The sequence below is a fragment of the Larus michahellis genome, chromosome 5 (assembly GCF_964199755.1).
Source record: "Larus michahellis chromosome 5, bLarMic1.1, whole genome shotgun sequence".
In the NCBI taxonomy this organism is placed as follows: domain Eukaryota; kingdom Metazoa; phylum Chordata; class Aves; order Charadriiformes; family Laridae; genus Larus; species Larus michahellis.
The window spans coordinates 8,709,527-8,735,399 of NC_133900.1; the positions used below are offsets into that span (position 1 = coordinate 8,709,527).

The window sequence follows — 25,873 nt, forward strand, 5'->3', positions numbered from 1 at the left end:
CAAACTGCAGCATAATGAGCTCATGCATTCACCGGAGCTGCCAGAGTTGACTTAGGGCATGCTAGTAGCCCAAGGCAAGCTGTGGAGATAGGGCCTGCCTGTGTGATCTTCTGTAGTCTTCTCAGATCCTCAACACTGCGGATCTGCTGGAGCAACAGTGCTCAGGCTCCGGAGGTGGTTTGTACATGTGAGAAGTATTTGAAATACTCCTGGTCTTGGCACACCAAAGCTGGACTCTTCCTACTGGGGAGGGTAGGTTCGTCTGTGGTTTTCTTGCACAAGGGAAGCAAGTTATTTAGTTTAATTAGAGTGAGGTTGTATTATTGGTGAAAGAAAACAAACTAAAAAAAAAAATCAAACAAAAAAAACCCCCAACCAAACACAGAGGGTTTGAATGTATGGGCTGTAGTGATGCAGTATTTCAGACAGGTGAGCTATACCAAGGCATTTCTATTTCTTATGCGTCACTGCCTAGCTTTCACTTGTAGACTTAGAGTTTTCCTTGATTTTTTTTTTTTTTTTGGGGTGGGGTGGGGGGGCAGTAGAGAGTGAATGGGGGGAAGAAGAAATGAGGAAAACTATTGTGAAGATGATTAATCATGGCAAAATTAGAACTGTTTCAACTTTGCTAGTTTTCTGCTGGATGCTTTTTTTTTCTGTACTGGGTAAATTTGGGATATTTGCATTTCCACTTATGTTAGTGCATAGAAATTAATGAGTAGAGATGATACTCGAACTGAGGTATAAGATCACGGTACCTAAAGGGGCCTACGGGAAAGGTGGGGAGGGGCTCTTCCTCAGGGAGTGGAGCGATAGGATGAGGGGCAACAGTTTTAAACTGGAAGAGGGGAGATTGAGATGAGATCTGAGGAAGAAATCCTTTGCTGTGAGGGTGGTGAGCCCCTGGCCCAGGTTGCCCAGAGAAGCTGTGGCTGCCCCATCCCTGGAGGGGTTCAAGGCCAGGTTGGACGGGGCTTGGAGCAACCTGGGCTGGTGGGAGGTGTCCCTGCCCAGGGCAGGGGGTTGGAAGTGGATGGTTTTTAAGGTCCCTTCCAACTCTAACCGTTCTGTGATTCCATGATCAGGTTTTAATGAGTAACGTACTGTACACTTGACAGCCATTGGCAGAAGTGAATCTATCGGTCAAAATCCAAAGTACAAGTCATGATTTTGTCTACAGCAGTTAAGTGTCTGTGATACTAGATACCGATCTGATACTAGACTTGTGATTTTTTTTTTTAATTGTGTATTCATGCAAAGTATGGGTGCTTCTCATTTGAAAAATGACTGTGTAAAAGCGTAATTTTCTTTTATTTCTACAACCAGTGAACCTGACGGTCTCCAACCAGAATTCAGGTCGTGGTGACAGAGTTAACTCAATTTCAGTTACAAAAATTACTAGTGCTGCTAAAAGGGTAGGCAGATGTTGGCTGTTGTTTGGACAGGTTGCCTGGTGGGAAATCACAGATGTAATCGAGTGTATCAGCAGAAACTTGACTGTTAGGGCAATTGCAGCTTTTCTGCCTGTGTTTACTCTGAGGACTTTAGCACGAAACTAGCTCATGTGATACCATACTAGTCATGTCGTCCTTGTGCCAAATCAAACAGTAGATTTCAGGTGTGAGTGCCAAAACTTTTTGTTTCAGGAGGAAAGCTTTGATGTGAGGATGTCTAACAAACTTATACATTGTGCTTTAATTAGTAGGTCCAGGGTGGTTAAGGATGCCCTTTGGAATTTTAACTGCTCAGAAAAAAAATAAATAATCATCAGTAGAATGAGACTTGTAAGAACTTTTGGGAGGATTGCCTGAAGGGCGAGGTTATTGGAGAGGTAAAAGAAGCACAGGCTGTCCTCACAACTTAATTGTGCTGCTACACAGACTAAAAATCACTGTTACGGGGCGGGGGGGTAGTAAAGAGGCAGAGACAGTAAGAGCCAGATTCACAAAGAAATTAAGAATACTGGGAGAGACATCAATAATGTGACGGAGTGCTTAAAACCAGGTATTTGTTGCAATGAGACTGCCTAGGATATTGAAGTCATTCCTGTAGGGCTGGCAGATGGCGCAAGACCTAGAAGAGGTGTGTGCTTTTCTACAATTAAATCTGGAAGTTGAGTAGGAATTCCCAAAATAGCTTTAGGATGGCTAATGGAATCATAGCAGTACTATCCACTGGTTTCAGAGAGCTGGATATCCAAATGTTTGGGAAAATTAGGTTTTGGTTCCTGTTGTGTCTTATTCCAGTCAGAATTTTGTTCTTTCGGAGTTTTGTTCTAGCTCTGGGTTGCATCTACAACATGTTATGTTCTGGTCTTACAAAGCCAACCTGTATAAATGTCACCATTTCACAATTTGCTTCCGTTGGGATAAGTTCGGACCCTGTCTGAGGTATTGTATTTTATTACTGATTAGTTGGGGGAAATAAAGAGAGAATGGGCTTAGTTTGAATATGTTAAATATCACGGGTGAGAAACCCCATCTGATCCCAGATGGGACTATAAAGATGCTGGTCAGCTTCTAAGCTAGTTGCTTTAAGGTCCAGAAAGTTTCCCTAATATTGTATAGTTATTGTAAAAATAGTGTTAGTTAGGTTAAGAGAAAATTATAGATATAGCCGCACTCTTGTTCCAAGCACCAACTGGTCATGTGTGTAGGATAGCGGAAAAAATGATGCATTACTGAGTTCTCCGGTCCTAGTTGTTTCCTAAATGGTCCACGTTTAAAAAAAAAAAACTGAAAACATTCATTCTGAAAGTTCAGTCACGCATGCACCCTGGAACTGCTGTCACAGCAGGAAGAGCCTAATTTGACCAGCTTGAGTAGCACGATTGCTCGCAGCATTGCAGCAGACTGTAGGTCAGCCCTCTCAAGGTCTCACAGCAGCATTTTGTTGAGTTGTGGTTTGTTTTTTTTTTCTTCCAGGGGATTATGATGTGTAGGCATGCTTTTCCATACTGCCTATATTAATAGTATTCAGAAAACTTAAAAAAAAAAAATTATTTTAAAATGCCTGTTGTCCTTAAGTCCTTTAAAAAATAATGAAATGGAATCTTCCGAAGCTCAGTAACAGGAATGTAGTGGTATTTTGAAAATAATGACAGAATGCAAGAATTTATTAGAATCGCTTACCCTATTTTCAGCTAAACCACTTCTGACGATACAGCATTTCATCCAACAATTCTATTTCTTCCTGGAGCAAAACTATAGTCCCCTTTCTGCACTCAGTGGTACTCACAAGGGCACCGTAATTTATAATATCTGTACATCAGAAATGCTGAAAATAGTGCTGCTAGGACTCACAATAGAGAGAGATGGATGAATGGGAGACAAAAAAGAAAAGTTTGCATTAGTTTTCAACAGCTGTAGTTTTATTTACAGTGAAGTTTGACAATGCACAGAGCCACGTTTGCATATAAACAAGATCCTCCCTCCTTCTGTCCTCTCTAGGGAGCACACACCAGTGCTTCCAGTGCACGTAGAGGCTGACTGTGGGATGGGGGGGGAAGTCTAAATTATATTGTGAATAACGATAGATGGTGCCTAAAGCAGAATATCAAGAATTAGGTAAGGACCTTATCGCTGCTTTTCAATACCTGAAGGAGATTTACAAAAAAGACAAAGACTTTTTACCGGGGCATGTAGTGACGGGACAAGGGGTGGTGGTTTTAAACTGAGGGAGGGGAGATTTAGATTGGACACATAGGGAAGAAACTTTTTGATGATGAAGGTGATGAGACAGGTTGCCCAGAGAAGCTGTGGCTGCCCCATCCCTGGAGGGGTTCAAGGCCAGGTTGGACGGGGCTGGGAGCGACCTGGGCTGGTGGGAGGTGTCCCTGCCCAGGGCAGGGGGGGTTCGAGCTGCATGGTCTTTAAAGGTCCCTTCCAACCCAAACCGTTCTACGGCTCCGTGATTCCAAGCATCTCTTAGGCTACTCCATCCAGCCTATGAGCTGCCCTTCTGAAATAGGATTTTCTCGGCTTTAATTATAAATTTTGACATAGCCCGACATCGGGTACTTGGGATAGGTCAGAATTGCAGAAATAATTAAATGCAACTACGTCAGTGATTACTGCTGATACAGATAACCTATCACAATTATGTAGTATTAAGGCCATGTGAAATCACAAGGTAACAATTAAATGGAAATTGTTTTTCCTGTAATTAAATGGGCAGTACTACTTTTTAATAAGTAAAATTTGAACCCTAAAATAGTCAGAAGCGTTTCTTCACAATTGTGATTATGTATCTTAACACAGCAGTATTATTTTGGTTCCGGAAGGTGTCTGAAAATGCAAATGACAGCAAATTATGCCTAACTCCTTAGGCTTAGAAAAGCCAAGGTCTGATTTTATGTCTTCATTTCGGGTTTTAAAGAAAAAAAAGTTATTTGAAGAATAAGTTGGTTTAGCTTATGTTTACACGACTTAAAGGATTGAGGCAGTGTGATCAAGTTGTAAGTATCCAGAATACTTTATCAATGTAAACTTTTCTGAAATGTCTTTATTATTTTTTTAAAATCTCTTTGGATGTTAATTTTTCTGTAGCGTGTCTCATAGGCTTGCATCTTATTAATGCTCTCATTGCAGTAATGGCAGGTGCAGCTCGTTCTGTGGCTTAAAAAAATAAAAAGGCTTTCATTGCAGAGCTAACACTGCTTATACCCTCCTGTGGAAATATTATATTTCCGTACCCTTCAGTCCTTATAGAGAGCATCCAGCTGAAAGTTATATCGCCTGTGAAAGTGGGGAAGAAAGCGGCATCCTCTCAGGTTTTCTTGCTATTATACAAGTAACACCCTAACATGCAGATAACCAATAATGTAATTTTTTTATGTGTATGTTATCTTTTCAGGCAGTGGAAGAAGCAAGGAATAAAGGGGACCCAAAGAGCTAACTGTGCTGTCAGCGCTCCACGGAAAACGTGCATTAATGTTCTTAGGCAGTAGCTACATTTCCAAAGTCCGGTCTGTTCCAGTCTAACTCAACTGGAATGGAGGTTGCTGGGAACAGGAGTTAGCTATGTAGTTAAAAATAACACCTTGCCATTTTTACTACTTTTGCTCTTTGATGGGAAAATTACTGTCATTCAGAAGAGGCTACATAAGTAATGCTCTACACACCAAGTGCTCATCTGCCTATATACACATAATATTATAGATAACAACACACAGTACAGAAAATGGCACTTAGGTTCTAAAAAAGCCTAAGGAGGTAATTAACATGGATAGCTTACATTTCTGTAAGTAAAAGGATAATCCTCTAGGCATCACAAATGTACAAACAAGCAACCACAGGTACAAGTACACGATGTTTCTTTCAAAGCATAGCTTAGTAAACAAAAATACAGCCTCACATTATTTAATCTGCCACCCTAAATAGATGTATAGGTTTTGTTTGGTGGTGGTTGTTGTGGGTTTTTTTTATAACTAGGACTTGACCTTTTGTTTGCTTTAATATTTGTTCAGGGACTGGGTGACTTCTGTGATACCGCGATGTCAACTTGTGTGGAGGCCTGGATGGTCAGAACTTGTGTTGAATCTTCTTGTTGCATCAGTTTAAGACAGGTTTGGCTTTTATTATCTTGAATTCTTAAGTTACTAGAGCTGTAATGCAAGCTCACTGGTATTCTTCTGATTAATATTCAATCCAAGCTAATTGATATTCTCTTACTGATGATGTAGAGGTCATATCAACAATTAAAAACAGGGAAGTGTTTTCTAGCAACGATGCCATTATACCATAAGTATGAATTGAATCGAGCTCAGGTGTGCTCAGCATCACATCAGCCCATAGTTCTTAGCCAGAGTCTCTACTAATACTCGGCCTATTGCTGAGATAGCTGCTGCTGTGTAATGGGGAGTTGAATAGTTCTTGGCTGTATCCATAGTTAAAGATGACTTGCCAACGCTGTTTATAACTGTCGGCTCGGTAAAAACAGCCAGTGGCCAAAACCCAAGATGTGTTCTTCATGGCCAGTGGTCAGTAGAACCAGCAGCGAGACTCTTGTAGCTCAGAAGAATAGGTATGCTGAATAGAAAAGCTGATGGTGCAAACAGAGGCCCGGGAAGGAGTAGTAATCAGTTCACTCTGTCTTTAGTTGACAGTTGCTCACTTCTAATGAAAGAACACAGCTTGAACTTCTAATGGGCCTGAAAGGAGCGCTTGCTGGACGTGTTTCTCGGTTGTATCATTATATCTTAAAGAAGTGCATTTGGAAATTATCTGTGTTACTGACACAAGTATCACTTGAAGAGCTTTAATAACTTTTTTCCAAGGAGCTCTAAAGCCATGACAATCGCACAGTCGACAGCTGCGTTCAGTTTTAATATAGTTCTGTATGTAATTCTTAGAAAAGGGCTGGATCCCATGGTTTGTTTTTGTGTTGTTTTTTTTTTTTAAAAAGTAACTGCCTTTATTATGGAGGTATGTCAAGTAACACACAACTGACCTGAAAAGAGTCAATACTTACAAACTTCAAATCTTTTTATAAGGAGAAAAGGGGATCCCAAGAGAAGGTGTGGACAGTGAAGGGTTCTGGAAGATGGGAAGCCTGCAGATAAAAGTGGTAAAGGAAAGCTATGTGTTTTTCCCCGTAAAAGTTGATATTATTTAGGAGTGACAGAGAGATAAGTTTTCTAATGTGTGGCTTTTCTGGTAGAATACATGCTGTCTGTAATTCTAATCTGGTCTGATTGATTGACTCCTAATCAATCATATTTCAGTAGATGGTCTCCTGTTCCCCCCCCATTCATACTGCCACTTTGACCTGCGTAGTCCAAAAATAGCTTAGTAGCTGAAGAGCTGTTATATATAGAATATTGTACTTTGTCCCCATAATTTGGAGAATCACTTTTTATCATAGCATTGGTTATAAATACATTTTAAATTACTCTACCGATACTAAATCAGTTGGGAGCTTTCCCCTCCCCTGTTGTATTTGTCGCAACCATGGCATTATGAAACAGGAGTTTTATGAAGCGTGGCAAGTCGGTAGTACTAATTTATTTGTAGTAAAAATGTGTCAAGTGCTGAATGATTTGAATAAAATAGGAGATGGATTCTGTGAGAAGCTGGTCCATCCTGATACTAGCCAATGCAGTTGGATTACTGTCTAATCGTTGGACTGACGCTTGTAATTCAAGCACTAAGTACAGACTAGGGTTGTGGTTTCTGCTCCTTAGATGTCGTAGGGAGGAAAAACAGCAACATGAGGTTCTGGTAGAACAGGATGGGGTATTTCTTTGTTCCTTCCCCCTGCACCCCCCCAAAAAGTAGGGGAAAGATGTATCTCTGTCTCTCCAAAATAAAGAGCAAGCATGGAGGTAGAGGGTACTGGTAGGAGACTGCCTTGGAATATGTTCTTATATATCCTGTTGACTGTTGATAGGGTGGACCTTGTTGTTTCCTCTGTGAATAAATGCTCATTGAAAGTATGTATTTCTCCATGAATAACAGCTGGCATGTTGCCGTGTAACCCAATACGAGAGGAGCTGAGCACTCCTTTCTTTTTTACCTTTTTTGTGAAAAGCACTTCTTCCTCCTAACCTACGTGTTATTTTAGAGAAGCTGGCATCTCTCTCTACCACAGCTCTATTTTGAAACTGAGAAATATTTGCGATGGAAGTTTTGTTTGCAGCGGTGTGAAAAGTTTGTTTCAACAAACAAATCTTTCTAAAGACTCGGGGCGGGGGGGGGGGAATTAATTATCAGCTTCACTTACATTAGGAACAATATCATAAAACTCAGTAACGATAGAAGCAGGCCCAACACGATTGTGTTTTCTTTCTACTCTATTTTGCTCTTTTTTTTTTTATCCAGTATCCTAAACAGTAAAGATACTTTGGTTTTGTTTAAGACTTTTTGGAAATAGCATGTATCGCTTGAGACGTTTGATGTACTACATTAGACAGTTCTATAGACACTCAAAGAGACGGTGAAGTGGAAATCTATTATTCCCTAAAAAATATTTTGAAAGCAGGAAAGGAACACTTTAATGAAGGATATTACCCTCTAAAAAGAAAAAAGTGTGATTCCTTATTTTCAAACCATTTGACTGACTGGAATTACTGTAGTTTTAATGCCTCCACAGTTTTATCCAATTAGGAAAGAAACAAAAGCAGGAAGGATCTGAGTTTATCTTTTAAAGCTCCAAAGCTAAAAGGGAAAAACCAAATGAGTGTATTCCCATTTCGATTAAATCCACCCCAGTGTTAAGAGCTTCAGCAAGGCAAGTACGGTACATGTAGTCTATTTAAGTGCAATTTTTGAGACTTATGTGTGATGAGTGTTGAGAGCCCTTTGCCCGGGAGGGTTAATTCCTCCCTCCAGAAGTTCAAGATTTAAAAAGTGTGCTAAGGGAAAGTAGCATAGAACAAAGTGCTTTGATATGGCACTGGATTTTTTTTTTTTTGTCTCACAACAAAGAAACACATTCATTGTACATAATGAATTTCTCTCACAGTTCTGGAAAAGCTCATTGTTTATTCATGAAGGAAGGTCAGTAAGGCCTGGCTAATCCAAGCATTTATTTTTTTAATTTCTTTTCTAAAAGGGACGATTCTTGCCTCATGAAATAGAAAGATTCATAGGAAAATGTGTGTGGCTTGCAGAAGGGAAAAATCAATGGGAGATGCAAAGTGGGCATGTGTTTAAAGGAATTTTGAATCAGACCAGGTTGTATTTTTCAATTGCATTTTTTTATTCTTCATGATCACTGACACCAATGACTTGCATTTTAATTTTTAGTTCTACCTAATAGTTCAGATGTAAGCCTCTTTTTTTTTTTTTTTTTTTTTTTTCTTTTCAGCAGCTGGTGGGGCAGGGTCCAGTAACAAAACCCTGTAATTTGAGTCTTCCAGGGAAGAGTTCTGGAACCAGCAAAACCCCAGAAAGATGTAAAAACCAGAAAGGCTGGAAACCCATGTATTAGCAGAAGTTAAAACTATGATGGGTGAAGAGAAAAAAATTAAACATCAGGGGACAATTCATATGCTTTACTGTTTTCAGTTGAGAGAGCTGGTTCTTAAACTTTTTCTCTGGAAACGTAACCCTGAGGTTACACAGGTGTTATCTGCATCGTTTTAATGACAGAGACTCCATCAAGCAGGAGGGAAGAGGTCTATGTAGTAGATGCCATGACCTCCAAGCTGGCTGGCACGCAGTGCGGCCTACCGTTTCCTGGGCTGCGACTCTGAGATGGATGCACATATTGCCTTTTGATTTGTGCCCAATCTAATTTATGTAGCAACCCGCCTGTCCTTTTAGATTTCTTTTTTTTTTTTATTTTTTACTAACTTGTTTCTTACCTTGTATATTGCCCTTGAAAAATTAGAAAGCCTATTAGATAGTTTAAATAATTTAATTGGAAGAAACCAAAGGGCCAGAACACCATATAATCCTGCTGAAATGAGAATAAAATGCCAAACTGAAGGAAACTTCAGCTCGCCAGCGTTTCATCCTCACAAGGTTCTGGTGCACCATGATAAAATTTTCCATTCTCAATTATTAAAATCCACTTAAGCAGCAACTCACAAGTATTATGGAACTATTATCTACTCGTAATAATTTGCTTTTGAGAGCAAGTTGTAAGACTTCAATGTTAAAGGAAATGTAGCCAATAAACGCTGATACTTTTTATTTAATTTTTTTTTAAGGCGGCACTGAAGCCTTTTTCTTATTGACATTGTTAGCGCAGCTGCCTCTGTTTTGATTTAGAGTTATTGTTCAGTGTAGCCGAGAGAGTGAACTGAGACACGGACAGCGTGGGAGTGTGCCTCAGAGACAGATATCAAGTGAGCTATTTGAGCTGGCTATCAATTGTTAATTGTCTACTGATCCTTAAACTAGATACCTAAACTGAAAAGACCACTATCAGCAACAGATGCAAATTATATGGATCCTGTAGGTGTGCAGGCCCTACAATATAAGTGGGATAATAAATTTTTTATTGCCTATTTGAGCTTTCATATCTAGGCGGTTCTCCTAGTGTGGGCCTCCAAACCCAATGTTGTTCTAAATTCACACGTAGCTAGCAGATAACGCTTGAATTGCAACTGCGTTAACAGCTGCATATTGACCAGTTGTCCATAAATATATTTATTGTTGGCTTTCCTAGGTCAAAGACGCTTCCTCTAGGATAGTCCAGTACAAAAACTTCACCGATTTGGCGCTTACCATAAGAACGGTCACTGTGTCACCCTGACTGTTCTGTGTCACTCTCAAACCCCCTGCCTGTTTATTGTCCTTTCAAATTCTCAGCCTGACAGTTTTGAATGCTGTGGTGAGTCTGGAGCTTCTTGCTGGTATGTCTCCATTCGGGTACTGCCTACCATTTTTCTGATGTAGAATTGTGCTTTCAGGGAGAAGGCGTAGCGTCTTCCAGCGGCAGAAGGAAACAAAAGAAACAGATCTCATCTGAATATTGCTCTTTGCAAGTAGCGGTGATTACAGGCCCACAAGCTGAAAATATATCCTCTTTGGAGGTTCTGTGACTGTAGTTGTTTACTGTCAAATGCCAAAGCATGAGGCTTCCTCAGGCTCATGAATCGTTTGGTGGAATGTCCTCCTGACCCCAAATCGGCCCTCCTTGCCCTGTCTCTATCCTGTAACTTGGATATTTATAGCAGTTTTCTTCTGTTGCTGCTGAGTGAAATAGCTGAAAATCCTCAAGAAAACTTGCAAATTAGCCATAATGTCATCCCTTAGTTACTGTTGCTTGTAATGATGTGGGTTGGGATGTGGAAGCAGAGTGGGCACCTGAAGACTTCTATTGAATAAGAGCTTTAAGGTGTGGAGCAAAGCAGATCTGGAGTGGGCTTCTTGACGATAATTCTGTGGCTGTCCCTGCGGTGTCTGGGGAGCCGGAGAAAACATTTCCTTCCCATCCCTTTTTAAAACAGCCAGACCTCAATTAATCATTCCCTCAAAAGCATTCAGAGCAAAACTGCCCAAGTCACAGTGACAATTATTGGGAAACCCACTTAACTGAAGAGCTGGAGAACTTGTAGATCTTTTCCCTAAACTGGAAATTCTAGGTGCCATTTCAGCTATGCTATTATTAATTTTGTAAGACAATACAATGCTACTGTTGTTCCTGAAGGTTACCAGTACTGTTGTGGTTGAGGTCGTTATTGTTTGGTGAAGGAGTTATTTGTATTCAACACGATATGGGTACTGTATTTAGTGACCCAACTCCTCAGAATGTCACCTGTTTGCTTTCAGTGCTATGAGATAATGTGCTTGTGTTGGGAGTTTGTAGTGCCAAGTTGGAGCAGTCCTTGATTTATGTCCATGTATGCTTTCCTTGATTATTGCGGATGCGGGAGGAGAGAAGCACTGCTGGAAACACGTTACATGATGATGTTTGGTGACGAGATACATTGTTCCCCTAAAATGACCCTGTTTTGTTTTTTTATTAAATAAGTATTTGGTCATCTGTACATCAGACTTTTTTTGAATGGAACTGTAATAGCTTAGGAGAAGAATGGGAGCAAGGAGAACACCCACTTAAAGGATGGATCAGGCTGTGATCTTTAAAGCCACGGTGTTAGGGTGGAGTAAACTTCAGTAGCCTGAGTCAGTCTCGGACATCGATGAGTGGGCCACTTCCCACCCTTGGACATAATTCTCTTGCTGCAAAGGGTGGTGGCCATTCTTAAGGTGAAGACATCAAATTATACGTCCCCTCTTTTTTTCCTCCATTCTCACAATTGATCCCTTAATCATTGTCCAAAAATTTTGCGCTGGTGCCTGACCTGTCCCAAAGCAGTCTGTCATGTATGAGCCAAAATGGTTTGGGTATTGATGCTGCTCTTTGTGTTACGCAAATCCCCGAGGACAGAATGTTAAATCTGTGATCCCTCTGGGCGCAGCAGCACTTTTTGTCAAGTCATAGCACAAACTGCTGTTCCCTGCAGCACAGAGACCCGACTGAAAAGCTGCCTTTCCTCATGTTACATTAAAAGTCTATACAAATAAATAAGGACATGCGCTTCCCTGAATAACAAGTTGATAAATAAAGTAGCAATTTGACTGGAACCATGTGGATTTTCTGTCTGGTTGGGTTTGGGTTTTGGGGGTGGCTTTTTGTTGCGGGGTTTAGTGTTGGGTTTGGTGTGTTTTGGTTTGTTTTGAGAAGCCCCAGATGAAACACTTGCGGTGTATCTCCCCCATCCCTTTGTGGTCTGCTTTTTCTGAGGTTTGGGTATAGATGTAGTCGGTACTCTGGAAGTTACCAGCTAACATCTATTAACTATAGCTTTGCGTTGATAACACTTTCAGTACTCGCTACTATAATGTACCAAATAATCACTGTTTTCTCTATCCCACCTGGTATCGTGAACTCTGTTATCTATTTTTCTGTTTCAGAGCGTGGTTCTGTGTTTAACTGAAAGCCGGAATGGTCTTCTGTAATACGTGATATTTTTCAGTGCCTGAGATTGCAAATGCTAGCCTTATCAGTCTTCCATCGTGCTTTTCCCGCTCTTGCGTAACGGAACTGCAGCAATTTCACTCATTTCCTTATTATTCTTTGATCCAGTATATCCACAAGTCCCCTTTTGGGGGACAAGCCTCAAGAGGAGATAATTAGGGACTTAATTTCCTTGAATATACTTTGAGATAAGCCATTTAGCTAGTAAGGGGTAGTTGCATTTCTGCTTCAGCTTGCGTGTTTTGTCTTACTGAATTGGCTGTATTTAAGCCTGGCTGAAGACATTCTTGAATCCGTTGAGGATAAACCAGAACTCACTCAAGACTTACCTCCTGGCTGTGGTGATCGTTATTCATGTAACAGTGGTGAGGAGAAACGGCAACAAGAACACAAGCAATAACTCTAATGTCCTGTTCCTGATTCTGTGCTATTTCATGCATCCACATAACATTTCCTTCATTAGGGTACTCAGTAGTGTCTTGATCTGCTTTACAGCCCTGTAAGTGCTGTCCCCAATTTGACGCTTCATGTCCCAAACAAGCCTTTTCATTTGAATGTTTCTGGTTGTGCATCTGTTCCTGGTTTATCATTCTGTGATATCGATTTTAGTCAATGCGTAGAGTCTCTGCTGCCTCTTTTCTTCTTAAATGATGGGTTGGAGGGCTCTTGCTGCTTTCTAGAATCTGTAAAATCAGGTAAGCTCTTCTTGTCCGACTCAGTCGTTTGTATCATCAGTCAGAAATGGGACCTTCAATATGAAACGTATTTATCTGTACTGCAAGGGGGATTCTACTGGGCATACGGTTCATTGTTTTCTTGGGCTATGTTGAAAAGTAGCAGTTAACATCTAGGCTGTCCTTCTCTTTTTTTGTTAAGCGTCAACTTTCCAAACTTTATACAGTCTGCCTGTCCTTTCTTTTATGTTGTGGGTGTTTTTTCTGTACCTCTAACTGGTAATTGGAACATTGAGTTTCTTCCCTCACCATAATGGGCAAATATTTCTCACCAGTTCAGACTTTAAAATAAGCAGGCATCTTTCACAAGCCTTAAACTGATGCCCCTGTGATTTACCGTAGTTTGTGAGGAGCCCCTTAAAATATGGCAGTAGTTTGGGCTTATCAACAAAAGCTGCAAAACTGTTTCTTTTGAAGAGGGATAAGTGCCAATCTGCTAATTGCCTTTCCTTCTCCTTTGATCTTCCTGACCAGTTCTTCTGAAAGTTGCAGGACTTCTCTGAATTCAGAAGTGAGGCAAGACGTCTTCTAATCAGTCTTAATGCTCTGCATAATTCTTTTTCCCCAAAGAAGCTACTTCATAGCTCAGCTGAGCAAATGTGTTTAAAAATACGATCTGGGTCATCTAAGCAATAAAGCAGCTGAATGTCAGGAAGTATGTTCCCTTCCAGTTTTCTTTCAAAGGCAAAATTTAGGAAGTTAAAGCGGACTTCATATTTGGGTGGGCATGAGAGATTTCGTAGCTCATTAAATAGTAGATCCTGTTCTGGTTGTACCCTTAGTGATGAGGATATGGGCCATTGATGCGTTCCGCTAATAGGCTGTTGACTTCCTTGCTTTGGCATAGGAGTATGCAATAAAGATGAAGTTGCAAAGTTGCTGACAGACGCACTTCCTATCATTCATCTGATCTGAAGAGACACTGAATCAACAGAATAAAGAACTCGGGGCTACCTCGCTGCAAGCAGCTATGCCCTTCAGAGTGATACCTTTGTCCTTCAGCGTTCATTCAAGTGCTTTTGGAAAACGATAGCCTGAGTATTAAAATAGCACAAAGCATCCAAGCCCTCCAGGGAAGGGGAAAAATACAGATTTAACATAAAATGATACAGCGTTCTTTTCTTTTATCCTTTTGTCTTTCATTTCAAACCGACCTTTTTTTTTTTTATTGACAAGGCTATCCCTTCTCTCGCTGCATCATTGTGTTTAATTCCTTATGCTCTGTTTTGTGTGTTGCATATAAACTTTAAACCTATGTACGTGCATGTGCCTTCCCTACGGCAACTGCAGAAATACACAATCCAGTTCAGATGTCATCAGTGGTTGCAAATCAAAACATGACAGCTTACATCTCAGAAGCTGATCCTGTTAAATCCCTCTCTGGTCCAAGCCCATCCATTGAATTTCATCTACAACTGTCTTCCATCTGAGTTTGGCTGAAAGGTGTTTCATTCATAGCGCAAATCCCAAATTATAAATGCAAACTTCAACATGGGAACAAAAAGGCAGAAACTAAGAAAATCTTTCATGAATGCACCTTCTTATAGGTGAAAGGCAATTCTGGGATTAATGTTTTGCAATCTAATGAGAGGTAACACTGCTGCGTGGTGTCTTCTCTAGAAACAGGGAATGCAAGTTTGACAGGTAAACATTTGTTTTGCACAATTCCTGGGTGATGGGCCATGAATGTTCCATACGCAGTGGGGCAAAATTGGGTGCGACCTCCTTTGTAAATAATTATCATCTGCCTTTCAATAGGCTATAGTTATCAAGTACAGTAACAGGTTCCACTAAGTGGGTACTGCTGAGTGATAAGTAATACTGACATTCTTGGATGATTAAGTAATCTATGTATTATACGTATGAAATCAATACTGTGTGTCAGAGGGAACGCTTCAGCAGTGGCGCTTAACAGTTCATGGTTTAAAATTGGATTTACCAGTTTGGCATTTCTTACACATATAAAAAAGAGCGCTGTTGAGATTGGAAGGGTGCATTGGTGAATGCAGCTGCTGTACGTCAGCGAGACGTGCATCTGATACTGCAGATTAATGTACTTCTCACCCCGGTCCCTTCACTGAGCATTCTTGTTATTTAAGCGTTAACAACAGCGCGTGTCACCTCCAAAAAGAGTTGTCTCCGTATAGCTCCCTTCTTGACTATCCTTTAATGCACTAAGAATTGTGGAATGCATAGGATACTGTCATTAAAAGAGACTTACATATTGATAATACCTACCTAAGCAACTTGAAGTAATTTAACATTTCCCACTTGGAGGGGCCGCCGGCGCCTCTCTAGTGGAGTTAACACATCCCCTCTGGTGTGAGGAGGCTCACCCAGAAGCGTAGTTTTAAAGAGCAGTATGGCACTTGGCTAACTTTCTTTTGCCTACAACAGCGTGTGTTTCTGTTTGCTCCTCCCTTTCTAATAGGATTCAGTCAACAAATCAGACTTTAGTCAGTGAAACTGATGCAAGGATGAGGATGGTGCTATTTGCTCTAGGCATCGGTCACACAAGTTATGAGTTCCTTTAGTGCACGTTGCTTTTGTACATCCTTTTTTCCATGTGTGTATGAGAGACAGAGAAAATTGTGAGCTAAAATTAAATTATGACTCTACACGTATACTGTATGATGTTGCTAATGGGTTCTAAATTGTAAGTGCAGTATGTATGGTTGCCTTGACTGAAGTCCTGTTTCTATCATAAAATAATCCTGTGGAACAAATGAAATGCTGGTATCTACTGTCGGCCTTCTGTCTCTTATGGTAACGCATCTTTTAAATTTCCCAGCCAATAACTTCATTTTGCTTTCTTAAATTGTGGACAGTGGGTCATCTTGGGCTGTATCTGAGTTTGAATACTAGGTAACTTGGATTATTTTTTCTTCTTGCATGACTACGAGATTACATTGAAGTTTATCCTGGGTATTTTGTCACGCTGCCTTGAGATGTTTCTTTTGTTACACATCCACACGTTTCTGCATATCCCTTAAATAATTTTTCAGATTTCTAAGCCGCTGTATAGGGACTAATACTTTCCTACATGGCTCTATGGTTTGGTTTGTTCATATACATGTATATTTATTTTGTTTTCTTTTCCTTTTTCTCTGCAGTGGGGCACAATAAGAGTTTGGATCTGGTAATTGAGCTACCAAACTCCAGCGAGTGCTTGTCCTGCGTTTTGTTTAGGTTACTTTCAAACAAATACTTGGCACAGGTGAAGATACACTGCTGATGCTTTTCTCCAGCTGTGGATGCAGACAGAAAGTCTGCACATCCGAAGCTGCAGCAAGCAGGCATGACATGGCCATTTTATAGAGCTTTTGATAACTAGTAATATGAAAAAGGGGAATCAAGATGATGGCTGACCAGATGAATTGCTAGTTCTGTCTGTAAAGTAATTTTCAAGAAAGGCTGTGCTTTATTTTAGTGTAAATTGGTGGCTTAGAAATGGAGTAACCCCGACTGATGGTGTAATTTTGGGGTGAAGATTCATACAGCTGTCCTGGCTGGTTCTTTTGTTGGATGGATTTTTCATTAATCTTGTTGACATTTAGTTGAAGATGAAACGGCAAATCACAGTTGGCTTTCTACGACTCTTCTACACTGGACAACAGACGTGCATCATATAACATATTTGATTTCTGTCATCTTCGTAATACCAATATTGGGGAAAGGGCTTGACGAGGCAGACTGCAGGGGAACGAATAAAACTGAGCTTAGAGGATGAAAGTGGCTAGAGATGTCGCTGTCACACTGAGGGCTGTCAATTCGATAGAGCGGGAAAATAAACTTTAAAGCTGTGAGTCTCCAGAACTTGTTTTGAGTGTAGCTATTAGAAGGGAGGGGGTTAAGCGCTAAGGAGATGGTTGGAGTCTCTTTGATCCATACAGTCTGGTAGCAGGCAGGCTGTTTAAACAGGGGAGGGGTAAAATACTTTTAACTCCTTTTCTGGATGTAATTGCAAATAGAGCACGTAACACGAACTGGCACACCTCCCTGCAGCAGCATTTCCAAGTTGGCTGCCGACCTGTCTTTGCAGCCGTTTGTACAAGTCTGGAAACACAGTGATGGAAGCCCTCTTTGAAATCTTCTGTTTAGACACAATGGCACTCAAGGGTTTCTTAATAGATGGGGATTTCTGCTGTTACCTTGACAGCTGTGTGAATAACCGCCCCTTGCATCCTGTGCTCCGTGATGGCACTCATCACAGAAGTACAATGATGGCAGGGATCCTCTTAATGTCTTGACCTCTGCTGCTACTCTTAGAGCTCCTTTCATTGACTTGTCATTAGAAGCAGCTTAGAGGCACCTCCTTTTTTTGTCTGCTGAACACTACCTTGGAAATACCTGCATACAGAGATTCCTCTATGCTTGGAATTGCGCTGGCGGGAGTCCAGCGAGAGCAGCCAAGTCTGGGAGTCGTTTTCGTTACAGACTGGGAAGAACAAGAGGAGAAGAGGGGTGGCTTTAGTAGGCAGGCGAAATGACTGTTGCCTCCCCTCACAGGGGAGATGACACCCCGTTGGAACGATCCCGAAGCAGCAGAGAGCACGAATATGAAAAGGCAGATCAGTTTACTTTTGTAAAGTAATACTGAACTGATGGAAGAAGTAGTTACTGGCACTTCCCTGCGAGCTGCCAAGCAAAGTGTCTCTGTGAATTTGAGACTCTTCTGGTAACGAGCGTTACTTTCTTCACTGTAAGGTGTCTTGTCACTTATTTCAAAGAATGTTTGTGCTGTGGGTATGGTCTGCTTTCGGACTTGCCAACTAGTTCATAAAACACAACGTGCCTCTGGAGATAAAATGTACAACGATAGAGCTATGGTTCTGTAGAAATAGTGGTACACTTTAAAATAATTTAGAAATAAGTGCTTGAAAGTGGGTGTATCCTGATGACATCTATCTTTATTTTTTTTCAAATTAACACGCTATCCTACTTTTTTTTGGGGGGGGGGGAAGCCACCAATGACAGGATACGTCGGGTATTGTTAAAAATGTATAAGTAGGAGGAATACAAGAAATTATCCTGTGAAACAACATAAGGCAGAACTGAGTATCAAGGCGGTGACGTTTAGGGGGTGAGGAGTATGCGATTATTTCTTGTTAAGGACCAGTGGAAAATGACGTGTGATTTGGGGGTATTTTGGAAATCTTGATGAATTTCATGAATTTGACCTGAAATCAAACGTTAATGACGTCTCTCTGACCACTGGCACTGGCCTCATGATATACCCGTTGCAAACCTGCTACAAATACCGGGTCTACTCTATACCATGCCATTCTGTACTACCACCGGGAAGGTGCTCTCCAGTGCTTAATAGTTTATTTCTCAAAAGTTTTGCAACTCGCAATTCTTCCCTACTTCTTTTAATGCATCTGGCTAGGTGCATATTTTTAGCTATGTTCACCAAAGCGTTGCCAACTTCTATCTATAACTTCAGCGCGGAGGAATGCGCTTTTGGGTGCTGCTTTTTCAGTAGAACCGGAAATGTGAGTCTTGAATGAGGAGAGGCACAACCTTCCAGCTTCACGTCAGGCGGTTCTTCCTGCAGGTTGGGCTTGTGCCAGGAAGGTTGCTTAATCACCTAGGCGCATGCTGTAACTCAAGACAAGCTCCTTTTCAGTTCAATATCAGGCAGACGTGAAATGTTTTTGCCGTCTCTTTGTCTTCTGCGTGCTTTGCTGCTGTTGAAAAGGGTCTGTTGTGTGTTCTGTCCGCTTCTGGTTTATGCTGTTCTGTACAGATTTGGTTTCCAAAAAGTGAATTTTATTCCATAAAATTGATTTTTCAATTCTCTTCTTTTAAGCTATGCTTAAGTAAACTCTGTATAATCCTTTCTTGAGATGGTGCAGTTGTTCTCTGTAGCAAGAAAAAATGTTAAGTGTATGAAAAATCTAGATCTTTTTGTCCTGCATAGTGTAATCGTAAATATACATCGATCATAAATATTAATTACAGGAAAAAGTGATAGTGCCATCTATTGTTATAACTGCTTGGTGCTTTGCATCCTGAAATCCTGTCTTGTAGCGCATTACAGCATTTCCTCTCTTCAATAGTTTGATCTGAAATTTTCCGTGTATTTTTGCCTGGCTGTGGCTAGTGACGTTACGGTTTCGGCTATGATATGTTTGAAAAGAGAGATCAGGAAGAATAGCTTACTTTGCCAATGCTGAAGAACAAAACGTTAAGGATCAGTAAAGCTTTGCTTCCTCTGTTCTGAAAAGCAGGAATTTGCCATTTGATAGAGGAAGAGTTTATTGGAAAAATAGATCTATTTCAGAAATGTGGCAGATCCTTGCGTGCTTCTCAGAGACTTACAAGAGTTTGGAAGCTAAATTCTGCTAAGACTACTGTATATACCACAGCCCAGGACTGCAGTCGTTAAGAAACTCCTTCCTGCAATTTAATCTCCTAATAGGTCGAGGTGATTGTGGCACTGATTGTTTCTGGAACTGAGAACCCCAGGAGTTGGTTTCTGCCTGTAACTGGAGACTGTGCTGTAGAGTATGCGTACAAGGGAGCAAAATTAACTTCAGTGCTCTATAATTCATCTTTGACTTTGCAACGTTAACGTTCCTCTTGCTGCTTTCTGGCAGTAATGTGTGTCTATTCTCAGGTATGTACCTGTTCTACTCTATCATTAGCGTACTAAGGAAAGCGATTGCAAGAAAATGAGGGAGTTCGTGAAAAACAGCAGGAAGTCAAAAAGCAGAAGAAAACCTTGAAGGTGTTGAGATCTTTCCCTGTTATCAGTCTCGTTCATTTTGTTACTGATACTTTGGCACAATTAATATTAGGAACCTAGTGCCAAAAGCTCTCTTTTCCAAATGGTGAAATGGAAAGGAAATTACCGAGTGGGCACGTCACAGGGATTTGTCATTGTTTCCGAGATAAGGTCGTCTTTCGTGAGGTTTTGTAGAAGGAAATTTTTCTTTATAGGGAGTGTCCCATCACGACGGGTGATGCTTTGTGATTGGTCTTCTCCCTGTCCTGCCCACTGCTTCTAGTACTGTTCCCTACAGGCTTGTGTGCTGCGCGACGTTCCAAATCCCAGCTAATCCAATAACAAGTAAAATTATTAAGCGTACAAAGTTTAAGATTATGTCTAAAGGCAATTACCTAGCTTTGCTTTTACAGGAAGGGATTTGAATGGTGACTATCTATTCCAAAGTTAGTACACAGAACAGAAGCTCAGAGCACGTTAACCTGTTTTAAAGTTAAGGCCATCCTCCAAACACTTTCTGTAAAAGTACAGGAATCACATCCCAATGCGGCGTCTCCAGACAGAACAAAAGATGACCTATATGAATAATCCATTCATGATATTAAAGATTCCAAGTAGAAATGAAGTGCTGCATTTTAACTGCAGCTGAATTTGACCTCCGAAACATTATATGGATAGATTTTTCTCTTCTCTCTTTGGAATTTGCAGATTCTGTCAGCTTGTAAGATGTATTTTGACTGCATAGTTTGGTGGTGGTGTACAAGATTCTGCAGCTTGTGCTATATGGGGAGGTCACACTGTACCTTTTCTCTCCTCCCTGACCCATGGGGTTGGGAAGGAATAAAAATCAGAGTAAGATTTATGTCTGATGATAAACTCCGAGATGCTAAGGGTTAATAAGGAGCATTAGGGAGTTGGCCACACTCACAATTTAGGCATGTGCTTTCCATGGAAAACCAGGGTTTACATGTATGTTTATCTGGTAAGATATTTGTACGTATAACTACTGGAAATCTTTGTACTTCCTTCCTCTCTTATTTAAGTATTTAATACACTTACAGTGCTGAAAGGTTGCTCTCATCCCTAAAAAATGCCCTGTTTTGTAACTCTGAGACAACAAATACCACTTGCATCAACCTGACTTTCAAAAGCATTTGCGAGACAGATTTTATTCAGATTCTACACGGCTACCTAGTGTTTATTACATAATTAAATTGTGACTCATTGTTAGCTTTATACAGTCATCACCTGAAATCATATATACGCAATTCTTTTTTTTTTTTTTTCTAGCTACCCAAATAATTGGAATTGTTCCTTTGAGTGGTATGTGACTCTCCTTTGTATCCCCGTATTACTACCCTACATTGTGTTCTGTTGCACTATTGTATCCAGTTGAACTTGATGGAATACATTATGCAAATCTGTGACCGCTTCTTGTGTATCAGCAAGAGAGATCTCTGAAACGTAAGCGCTACTGCGGAGTTACTGATTAAAGGCAGACGCAGTCGAGCAGTAGCACAGTCCACCCTTTGTGAGAGGAAAGGATGTTGTGGGTAGTATGGAGCCTTAGCTGCTAGCTTATCGCTAATAATAGAAAATAATTAAAATTTCCTGATTTTAATGACCTAATCAGCAGTTTCCGGTGACCAAAATAGGTGATGTTCTCGGAGAGTGGGAATATTTGAGAGAATACTGTAATACGTACGTAGCAGTGCTGAGATGGGAAGAAAGAACTAACGAAGTGACAAAGGGACAGCCTAAGACTTCTGGGGAAAACGGTATGTCAGGGTAGCAAGGAAACCCATACCACACTGGCTTGATCCTGTGTTCTATTTCCTATTGCTGGACAAGGACAAAAAGTAAGGATGGATGCCATTAGGCAGAGAAATCGTAAAACTCCAAGACCAGAGATGGGGGAGTCAGAGGGGGAGATGGCAGGCAATCCCCCATGGGAGTTCAGCGAAGGAAACGAGTTCTCTGGGGAAGACGGGAGAGGCAAGGCCAGGGCTGTGCAATGCACTAGAGCCGAAATAATCCTCGGTCAGGATAGGCCTACTTGATTTTGGCTGAGCGGTGCCTCAAGAAGGAAGACGAGGCAGAGAATACGCACAGAGCTCAGCTTGCCTGAAATTTGGTTTGAGCTATCTGTGTGGTGGCCATCGTTTGAGGGTACGTGATGGTGGGGAAAATGAATGGGTGCTTTTCGCTTACAGACAGGCAAATCCCAATTCTTCTCTTCATAATTGTTCACCCAAGCTGACATGCTTGATGTTGTACGTTTGAGAGCCTTGCAGTTAGAGATGTGATAACTGGGTGTTTTTTCAAGCCACGGCTTCATTTGATATTAGGTGAACCCAGCTCCCAGTTTTGAGCCGTGAGCTTACTGAGCTATGGCATATCATTTATCACGTAGTGGCATGGTCAGATACTTCAGGTGCTGCTGTCTTTGCCACATATTCAAGTAATGTCTGAATTCTCTAATCTGGCTGGGAAAAGTAGAGCACTGGTTGCTGTTGCTGTAGCACATCAGTGTTTAGACTTGATTGTAATCAAACACTGGGTTTACAGTCTTGCAGTCGCTACCCTCATTGATGTCATGGTGAGAGATAATTTGCAAAGGAGTTAGTTTGTCATGCACCTCCACACAGACTTATGCCTATTATGTGGGGTGTGAAATCACATCCCAGTATTGAGGCCTGTATGTATTTCCCAACCTGGAATGGGAATGAGACCTGAATATATCCTTTCCCACTCCCCTGCAGTGGTGTGAGTTCCATGTGCTCTGTGGTACCTTGAGGACAACTGGGAGATCAGAGCTACAGCGTGTGTCATTGATACCACTTCAGCCTCGCCGCCTAGGCTGCTGCAGAGATTTAGAGCTATGAGGGCATCGCTTGTGTCTTACAGCTGAGCTGTCGTATGCTCCTCTTCTGTTCTTACAGTTCTTATATTCTTTCTCTCCCGTATGGATCTATTCCAGTTCTATCTCGCATGCATCCTGTCCTTATACTCCCCGTCCCTGCAGATAGGAGAGAGACGGCAGAATCACGTATGTGCAGCAAAAACACTAGACTTGAGTTTAGAACAAAACACTCCTATAGTAGAAAGCAAGGAAAGGAGGAGACTTGTGACTTCTAGGGTCTAGCTCTCCTCCTCATCCCAGGCTGAGCCGTAAGTCTGAGACAAACCTGCGTTCTCCAGGCCACTGAGAATGCCATTCTCCATGGGCTTACTGAGGTTGAGAGATCCACATATCAAAAAAGGCTATTTCTGTCTTAAGTGGTGATAAACTTTGAGATGACTTAAGTTGGCATTCTAAAAAATAAATTACAATTTGAGATCCTTGCTAGTGGTTTTGGGGGCTACCAAATACACTGGAAAGATGATGAAAAGCCCCTAAGTACAGGAACATGTATCGAAAATTAGTTGTATCTATGCTCCTTAGACCTTGTGTGTCATGTGCTTTTTTCTTTTAATTGTGGGACACTAGTTAGGCTCTAACCAGTGCTGATTAAAAAAGAATAACCTTTGGTTTGTAACAACTTGAACTATTTTGCGGAAAAACAAGCCACAGGTTGTAGGGCGTATTCGTGAGACATTTATAGGGAGGGTGTACTTCATGATGAACTTACTCGTCACTCAGCTTGAAGTCCTTCTTACTTTTCCAGGGCATGTCTTGTTTTCAAAGGTTTTACAAAGTATTAAGTTACAGTGACAGAACTTATGATTGTGAAACTCTAAATTGTATGTCAAAGCAAACATGGAGGTGACAACATTGAAAAGGGATAAACACTTAGAAGTCGCTTGGCAAAGCTGCAGCTAGATCGTATTCGTATGCTTACACCAAACAAAACGCAGGGCAGTTTTTCAGTATCCTATAATTGTATTCTCAGTTGGAACCCTTCAGAGCTGTCTTAGGTCATGAACAAGGTGTTGTGTTTGGCAAACAAATTTGTTGCAAATTCTTTTCCTCCCAGCTCATTAAGTACTGTCAACAATTGCGACAAGTTGGGTGATTCACACCCACCGAAGTGGTTAGCCAAAAATAGTGGGAGCAAGGGAATTGTACAAAAAAGGTGTGACTAAACTCGATGCCCTGCGTGGGTCAGATAATGTCACTTGCAACCGTCGTCGAGTCTGCTGTGCCAAGAGGTGTCCTGGCCTTTTGGCAACAGGTTGCTGAACTGGGTCTCCCTTGCTGTTACTTCAGGGGGTTCATCTCCTTGGTTCTCTGAGCAGCTGCAGTACCAAGGGGACCCTTCACACTCTGAACCAAATAGCACTTTTCTTGTTGTTTTCCTGAGTGGTTGTCATTAAGGTAGCCTATGCAAAAGCACAAACTTCTCAACAGCATGCAAATCCTATTGGGATGTAAATTAAGTGCTTGTGAGGAAGAATTGATTTTCTTTCTGTTGGTGGGTTATCTATTTCCACGCGTATTAGAGAAGGCTTACTGTGGCTTCAGAATCTCATCTCACAATGAAGTAATGTTCCTGAGAAAAGGACAAAACTCTTTGGCATTCACATTGCACCGCTGTCCTCTTTCTGTAGAAATTATTTCCTTGAGCACAAACCAGTGCTTGCCCTTAATGTGAAATTATACGAATTGCCCGTGCTGGGTATATGTTATAAACAGCTCCAAGGGCGGGTGGCGTGTTCAGTTACGTGGAGCTTGCCGGGTTGCCGCAGAATCGAAACAGTCGAGCATGGTTCTAATTTTAAAAGTTGGTTAATGGTTTCAATAATATCAACATCAAACTAAATACCTTGGGTGAGAGGTGGGGAAGTCATTCTTCCCCTGAGGAGTTGGGTTTCTATTCCCTGAGGAAGTGATAGTCTCTGAATTTAGGCTCCCATCACCTAGTTGAGGCCGTAACCAGCCCACTGTTGGATGTGGAGGAACTACCCTTGTTGCTGCCTTTCTGCTTCCACACAGTGTATGATTCTATCCCTAGGAGAAAGAAATCGGTCGTGGATATTTGGGGAACTCAGGCCAGGATCTCAAATAACTTCACCCTGACTGCATTTGCGTTTCTACGCACACGCGTGCGCGTTTTCGCGCGTACGCACACACACAGACACAAGGCTGCTATTTGGATGCTTGTCATTCTTCTGCAGTTTATTGCAGTAGGCTGGAGATGATGCTGACTCTCAGAAGCCGAAGGAATGTCTTAGCAACACGCATTCCCTCCCAGACAGCCCGAGTGGGCTCTTACAGGAATGTGTGCAGACCTCCCCTGCTGCTTTATCTTCCAAAGAATACACAATGTCTGCAGTGGAGAGAACTCACGTAATTAGGCACAGTTTGCCTTTTTATAAAGGGAGTGATTATATTTTCAAAAGTAGGTATTTTATTTTAGGGACCATGAACGTGTATGCCGTTTGATATTTTGACAGGCGTAGAATGTTGAGCCATAACAAGTGTCTGTGACAGTATTCCTTAATGCGGTTTAAAATGCCTTTTAGTAGCTTTAGTTGCCAGAAACAGCTGCCCACTGCCGCAAGTAGGCTGAAGGCATTTGTTTTAACTTTAAAATAAAAAAGGGGTAAAGAAAGGAAAAGTATTGACTGCGGTTGTAGGAGTGAAGCTCTGTGCTATTCAGTAATAACTGTTTATGAAAGACTTCTTCTGTTTACTAAAACAAACGTTAGATATCGTGGAGTTTGAGCTAATTGTTTAGTTCCACCGTACAAAAAAAAAAAAAAAAGAGTAGGTGTCCTTGAAAACAACTCCATGCCAATGTCCAGACTGGAGCTAATGCACTCAAAAAAATGTGTGTAGGCCACACGGTCATCTGAGGATTTGTTTTTATTTTTCTTAGTCCTGTGTTGCTCTGTTGTCTGTATCGTGATAAATTGTTCTTCTGTCAGCAGGATGAAATATTCTGAACAGCTGATTAAATCAGGCATTTATTAGATTCCATTTGCTTCTTGAAGACTGGAGAATAAAGAAATCACGGTGATAAGCACAGCGAGA

At 41.2% G+C, this 25,873-nt stretch overlaps 1 protein-coding gene across 11 annotated transcripts in view; it reads left to right on the forward strand.

Annotated features, from left to right (window-relative positions):
* The window catches only part of ARSJ (arylsulfatase family member J), a 210,330-nt gene that overhangs the window by 28,244 nt on the left and 156,213 nt on the right, over positions 1-25,873 (forward strand). For 4 of the 11 annotated variants that reach the window (XM_074588786.1, XM_074588782.1, XM_074588785.1 and 1 more), the window contains one exon: positions 5,468-5,566. The exons of 5 other annotated variants lie outside the window; for them this stretch is intronic. The gene's annotated coding sequence lies outside the window, so the exon portion shown is untranslated. Of the gene's footprint in view, positions 1-4,915; positions 4,967-5,467; positions 5,567-10,116; positions 10,282-10,360; positions 11,923-25,873 lie in introns of those variants that run through there. 2 more of the 11 variants (XR_012587205.1, XM_074588787.1) reach the window with 2 other exon arrangements.